The sequence below is a fragment of the Aegilops tauschii genome, chromosome 6, assembly GCF_002575655.3.
Source record: "Aegilops tauschii subsp. strangulata cultivar AL8/78 chromosome 6, Aet v6.0, whole genome shotgun sequence".
Taxonomy (NCBI): Eukaryota; Viridiplantae; Streptophyta; class Magnoliopsida; order Poales; family Poaceae; genus Aegilops; species Aegilops tauschii.
This window is the reverse complement of record NC_053040.3, coordinates 26,365,000-26,372,018: the sequence shown is the minus strand read 5'-3', so window position 1 is coordinate 26,372,018 and position 7,019 is coordinate 26,365,000.

The following is a 7,019-nucleotide window of genomic DNA, read 5'->3' as shown; positions in this document are numbered from 1 at the left end:
GCCGGTGACCCGTGTCCAACCAGGGGCACCGGATAATCTGCTGGAAGCGCTGCGAGGCGCTTCCATTGTGGATGAGCACCGTGTCCTTATGGGCACGGTAATTGAAAGGGTTCAGTCCGCCAAGAGCGGACTAACCGAAGCTTGCAGCAGCCTGCTGACAGGTTTTGAGGTAAGCAACGCAAAACAGAGAAAATCCAGATATAGACAGTAGCCCCTGAGACACTGTCCGGTGTTCGGAAAGAAAAAGCCGGATAGAGGATCACTCCTTCATTGCAGGAAACTAACCAAATTTGTCTAAAATGAATACGCGGGCGTCGCTGCTGGCCGCGGCCTCGCATACTGCCGAAGTCTCCGGACTGAAGCAGAGACTGGAGCAGGCCGAGGAGGGGCTCAGCCAGGTGAGGAGGCAGCTCCAGGAGAATCAAGGTATGGAATAACCCGTGATGTATTTGAAAAGAGTAAAATGATATATATTGACCGAAGTGTCATGATATGTATAGGAGCAACGACCGAGGTCGAGGCCCTGAAGAAGGCCCTGGCTGAAGCCGAGGGTAAGGCTGTCAAGGAGCAAGCCGCCCGTAAGAAGCTCAAGGCCCGGGTCAACGAGGTCCAGCAAGAGCTCAAGGATGCGGTGAGGAAGTGCGAGACCTTGGAGCGCGATGCGTCGGCTCGAGAGACCGAACTCGCCAAGGTTCGTCAGAGCGCAGAGACAGCTCGGAATGAGGCCCAGGGCACCCTCCAAGAGATCCAAGAGGCCGGGAAGATCGCGGCGGGTAAGGCATTTAGTACGCAAAGCAAATATGTGAAGAGGAAGTATCTTTTACTAACCCGGATTCGGAGTTCTCCAGGAGCTTTTGCTGATCTGCCACGTAGTGTGTCCGACGCCGCGGAGTTCTTCCGAGCCGAAGAAGGGAGCTCCACGGAAAAGCTGTTCTGGTCGCAATATCTTGCGCCAGAACATCCGATGCCCTTCAGCGATCAGCTAAAACAGCTGGTCGAGCTGCACAGGGTGGCCAAACTGGCCATGAAGGATTTAATAATCCAGCAGTGGCCAGCCGAAGCTATACCCAGTAGTTATTTCGGCCTCGTGAAGCGGCTAGTGGATGCCTGACCTCGGCTGGACACCATCAAGCGGTCCGTCTGCATCGAGGGCGCGCGTATGGCCTTTGCTCGCGTCAAGGTCTGGTGGGCGAAGATGGACACCATCAAGATTGTGACCGAGGGGCCACCCGAGGGCAAGGAGCACCGCACACCCGAGCGGTATTTTGTAGACATCCTGGAGGGGTCTCGTATTGTAGCGACGCAGTGTTCGCAAGACATTATCTTTGAATAAATGCTTTCAAGTTGCCTCTACTTTGTATGATAAAACAAAGTGAGTTTGTAATATATTGTTGGTTATGTTAAAAAATTTAACCTCCTGTGCGGCCGTGTTGTATGAAATCTGAGGGTTGGCCTGTCGTCGGCTTCTGCCCCCACGTAGGTAGTACGGAGGTGTTCGGGATGGAATCTAAACACTCTTGATCCAATTATATGGTCCTTGAAGAGGTGTTCGGAGTTGTTTAGCGCAACGGACGAGGAAATCAAACTATGCGGCTTGAACACCCTCACTTAGCCATAGGAGTTTGACAATAAAAAATGTTGGCGCAGCCCCTAGTATCCGAACTAGAGTGCTATAAGCGCCTGATCGGGAAGTACCGATCCTTCGCATAATGCGGAAGAAATCTCCAACGATTTGCAACCTCCGAAGAGCTGACCGGCTCTCGCCGCATCATGACAATCAGTTTTCGGCTTTCTCTACTGAGGTGCTCCTTTGGATAAACCAAGGCACAATCGCAGTAGTTCTCCCTTTACTACCTTAGCCGATATAGCGGAACGTAAGTAGCAAGCACAGGAGCCGGGCAACCCAACTATTGACCAAAGACATGATTCAGAGCCAATGCATATAGTGCTAAATTCGGGGTGCCGAACTATACTATAAAAAACTGTTCGGACTTTTGTTGCCATAGTGCGGGGTGCTATGAAGCCCCTGGCAAATATGAAACGTACCAAAGTGTACGGGTGCTATCTGATAAGGTTACCCACATGAGGGAAAGAAAGAAGGAAAAGAATGGAAAACAGAGAGGGTGCGAAGATAATAGGCTAGGGCCCTAAAGCTCGGGCCACGAACTGTTTCCATTTGTAATTTGATTAATACGTCGAGGCGCATTTGATACAAGTAGTGCGATGAGCAACATGCTATTTAACATGCCAAAACCAAGGGAGAGCTGCATGTGGGTCCTGAAAAATAGGTAGAGTGATCGTTTAACGAAACCACCTAGAGAAGTCCCCCATATGTCTGTGTTTTTTGCTGTCTTGGTGTGTTGTCCTTCAAGAGGACCGATAATCAGGCCATCAGATGGGGACTGCGGGATTGAGACCTGAAAAAGGGAAAAAAAGGAAAAGTGAAAGTATGTGTATCTGGTGCCGGTTGACCTGTACTGTGGATCACAAGCTAGCTATGCCTCCGTCGATGCCCATGGAATTTTGAGTGCGTAGTTATGTACGCGCGGCACGAATACCACCACTTGATCGGGACGGAGACGGAGGCCGAATTGCTAGTCGAGCTCCTGACGAGCCGAGCTGTCCTACTGCAGGGTAGTTCGGACCCTCTTAACGGTATCCGTGGGCTCGACAGCCGAATTAGGGTTCTGCTTAAGAAGGCCACTCTGTACTTCTGCTGCTAAGGCAGTTGTGTGCTCCTCTGTACGGAGGGAGCGTTCCGTATTTCCGTTGACTGTTATGATGCCGCGTGGACTGGGCATCTTGAGCTTGAGATAAGCATAGTGTGGCACTGCATTGAATCGTGCGAATGCGGTTCGTCCGAGCAGTGCGTGATAGCCGCTGCGAAAGGAGACGATGTCGAAGATTAACTCCTCACTTCGGAAATTGTCCGGAGACCCGGAGATAACCTCTAGCGTGATTGAGCCCATACAACGGGCCTCTACACCTGGTATGACTCCTTTGAAGGTAGTCTTTGTGGGCTTGATCCGTGATGGATTGATGCCCATTTTTCGCACTGTATACTGATAGAGCAGGTTGAGGCTGCTACCTCCGTCCATAAGGACGCGCGTCAGGTGAAATCCATCAATGATTGGGTCGAGGACTAGTGCGGCTGAACTGCCATGACGGATACTAGTCGGATGATCCCGACGATCAAAAATGATCGGGAATGACGACCATGGATTGAATTTTGGGGCGACTGGCTCTATCGCGTAGACGTCCCTTAGCGCGCGCTTGTGCTCCCTTCTGAGGATGTGTGTAGCATATATCATGTTCACTGTTTTGACTTGAGGGGGAAACTTCTTCTGTCCCCCTGTGTTCGGTTGCTGGGGCTCCTCGTCGTCGTCCTTGCTTTGTGATCCCTTTTCCCTGTTCTCGGCGTTTAATTTGCCGGCCTGTTTAAAAACCCAACAATCTCCGTTGGTATGATTGGCTGGTCTGTCTGGGGTGCCATGTATCTGGCACGGGCGATCGAGTATGCGGTCCAGGCTGGATGGTCCCTGATTGTTTCTTTTGTACGGTTTCTTCCGCTGGCTGGACATTGAGCCGCTGAATCCGGCATTGACTGTGGTGTCGTGGGCATTATCACCATTGCTTTGGCGTTTGTGTATGTTACGTCGGAGCTTGCCGTTGCTGTTTTTGACCTTGGAGGGGCCTGCCTCGCTGGCTATGTTTTTGCTACGGGCCAGCCAACTATCCTCACCCGCACAAAAGTGGGTCATGAGTTCCGTAAGGGCTGCCATAGATTTTGGTTTTTCTTGGCCGAGGTGGCGGGCGAGCCATTCGTCGCGGATGCTGTGTTTAAATGCCGCCAGGGCTTCGGCATCCGCACAGTCAATGATCTGGTTCTTTTTGGTTAGGAACCTAGTCTAGAATTTCTTGGCCGACTCTCCAGGTTGTTGGACTATGTGGCTTAAGTCATCGGCGTCTGGTGGCCGGACATATGTATCTTGGAAGTTGTCGAGGAAGGCTTCTTCCAAGTCCTCCCAACCGCTGATAGAATTTTCAGGCAGGCTGTTTAACCAGTGCCGAGCTGGTCCTTTAAGATTTAGCGGGAGGTATTTGATAGCGTGGAGGTCATCTCCGCGGGCCATGTGGATGTGGAGGATAAAGTCCTCGATCCATACCGCGGGATCAGTTGTCCCGTCGTATGATTAGATATTCACGGGTTTGAACCCTTCGGGGAATTCATTATCCATTACTTCATCAGTGAAGCAAAGAGGGTGTACGGCGCCTCTATACCTGACCGCATCGCGTCGTAGCTCCGATGGAGTCGTCTGCGGTTGTCGGCTCGGGTGTGACTAGGTTTGTCACGTCCGAATAGGTAGCCATCATCACGTGTCGAGGAACGTCCTCGCGATCCGTAAATCGATCGGGTATATCCTAGTCTACTATCCAGGGTCTGCTGGAGGTCGTATGTATGACCCCGAACTGTTTTGTCTCTATTTTTACATGGCGGTGGGGCAGGCTGCTGTTCGGCCTGAGTTGCCGCTCTATCCCGACCACGTGGTGGTCAGTCTGCCGCACTGTCCCAACCGCGTAGTGGTCGATCGGCCGCATTACGCGAGGGAGGTATGGGCTCCGGCGCCTCTTCGTCGAACTGAGGTAGCAACCTTCGCTTTGGGTAACTCTTGGCTGGGCGTCTGAAGCCGTATTCTTCGGCTGCCAGCACGTCAGTCCACCTGTCGACGAGCAGATCTTGGTCAGCTTGAAGCTGCTGCTACTTCTTTTTTAGGCTCCTTGCGGTGGCTATTAGCTGGCGCTTGAAGCGCTCCTGCTCGAGAGGTTCCTCTGGCACGATGAAATCTTCGTTGCCGAGGCTTTCCTCATCCTCGGAGAGAGGACAATAACTACCGTCCTCCGAGTCGTTGGGCCTGGCTTGTTCGTCGGGGCTAGCTTGCCCGTTTTCTTGCTCCTCCTGTTCGGATGTTACCTCAGCAAGGTCTTCATTATTTTCGGCATCGTCCGGAGTATTATTTTCTCCGGTGCCAGCATTGATGTCTTTTGAACGACGTGACTTAGAGCGGCGCCGAGGACGCCGGCGTTTTTGCTGTGTCTCAGGAGGTTTATTCTCGACTGGATTTTCTTTGTCATCGTCGTTGGTTGTTTTGGGTGTGTCCACCATGTACACGTCGTACGAAGAAGTGGCCGTCCAACGTCCAGTGAATGGCGGATTTTGATTTTGCTCCGCATCAACATCGTCGTCCATACCGTTGATGTCTACTACACAACCTTCCTCTTGTAGACGTTGTTGGGCCTCCAAGTGCAGAGGTTTGTAGGACAGTAGCAAAATTCCCTCAAGTGGATGACCTAAGGTTTATCAATCCGTGGGAGGCGTAGGATGAAGATGGTCTCTCTCAAACAACCCTGCAACCAAATAACAAAGAGTCTCTTGTGTCCCCAACACACCCAATACAATGGTAAATTGTATAGGTGCACTAGTTCGGCGAAGAGATGGTGATACAAGTGCAATATGGATGGTAGATATAGGTTTTTGTAATCTGAAAATATAAAAACAGCAAGGTAACTAATGATAAAAGTGAGCACAAACGGTATTGCGATGCTAGGAAAGAAGGCCTAGGGTTCATACTTTCACTAGTGCAAGTTCTCTCAACAATAATAACATAATTGGATCGTATAACTATCCCTCAACATGCAACAAAGTGTCACTCCAAAGTCACTAATAGCGGAGAACAAACGAAGAGATTATTGTTGGGTACGAAACCACCTCAAAGTTATTCTTTCTTATCGTTCTATTCAAGAGTCCGTAGTAAAATAACATGAAGCTATTCTTTCCGTTCGATCTATCCTAGAGTTCGTACTAGAATAACACCTTAAGACACATATCAACCAAAACCCTAATGTCACCTAGATACTCCAATGTCACCTCAAGTATCCGTGGGTATGATTATACGATATGCATCACACAATCTCAGATTCATCTATTCAACCAACACAAAGAACTTCAAAGAGTGCCCCAAAGTTTCTACTGGAGAGTAAAGACGAAAACGTGTGCCAACCCCTATGCATAGATTCCCAAGGTCACGGAACCCGCAAGTTGATCACCAAAACATACATCAAGTGAATCAATAGAATACCCCATTGTCACCACCGGTATCCCACGCAAGACATACATAAAGTGTTCTCAAATCCTTAAAGACTCAATCCGATAAGATAATTTCAAAGGGAAAACTCAATCCATCACAAGAGAGTAGAGGGGGAGAAACATCATAAGATCCAACTATAATAGCAAAGCTTGCGATACATCAAGATCGTACCACCTCAAGAACACGAGAGAGAGATCAAACACATAGCTACTGGTACATACCCTCAGCCCCGAGGGTGAATGATAACCCACAAGTATAGGGGATCGCAACAGTTTTCGAGGGTAGAGTATTCAAACCAAATTTATTGATTCGACACAAGGGGAGCCAAAGAATATTCTCAAGTATTAGCAGTTGAGTTGTCAATTCAACCACACCTGGATAACTTAGTATCTGCAACAAAGTATTTAGTAGCAAAGTAATATGGAAGTAACGGTAACAGTAGGAAAAGTAATATTTTTGGGTTTTGTAGTGATTGTAACAGTAGCAACGGTAAAGTAAATATACGAAGAACAATATGTGAAAAGCTCATAGGCATTGGATCGGTGATGGAGAATTATGCCGGATGCGGTTCATCATGTAACAGTCATAACATAGGGTGACACAGAACTATCTCCAATTCATCAATATAATGTAGGCATGTATTCCGAATATAGTCATACGTGCTTATGGAAAAGAACTTGCATGACATCTTTTGTCCTACCCTCCCGTGGCAGTGGGGTCCTAACGGAAACTAAGGGATATTAAGGCCTCCTTTTAATAGAGTACCGGACCAAAGCATTAACACATAGTGAATACATGAACTCCTCAAACTACGGTCATCACCGGGAGTGGTCCCGATTATTGTCACTTCGGGGTTACCAGATCATAACACAT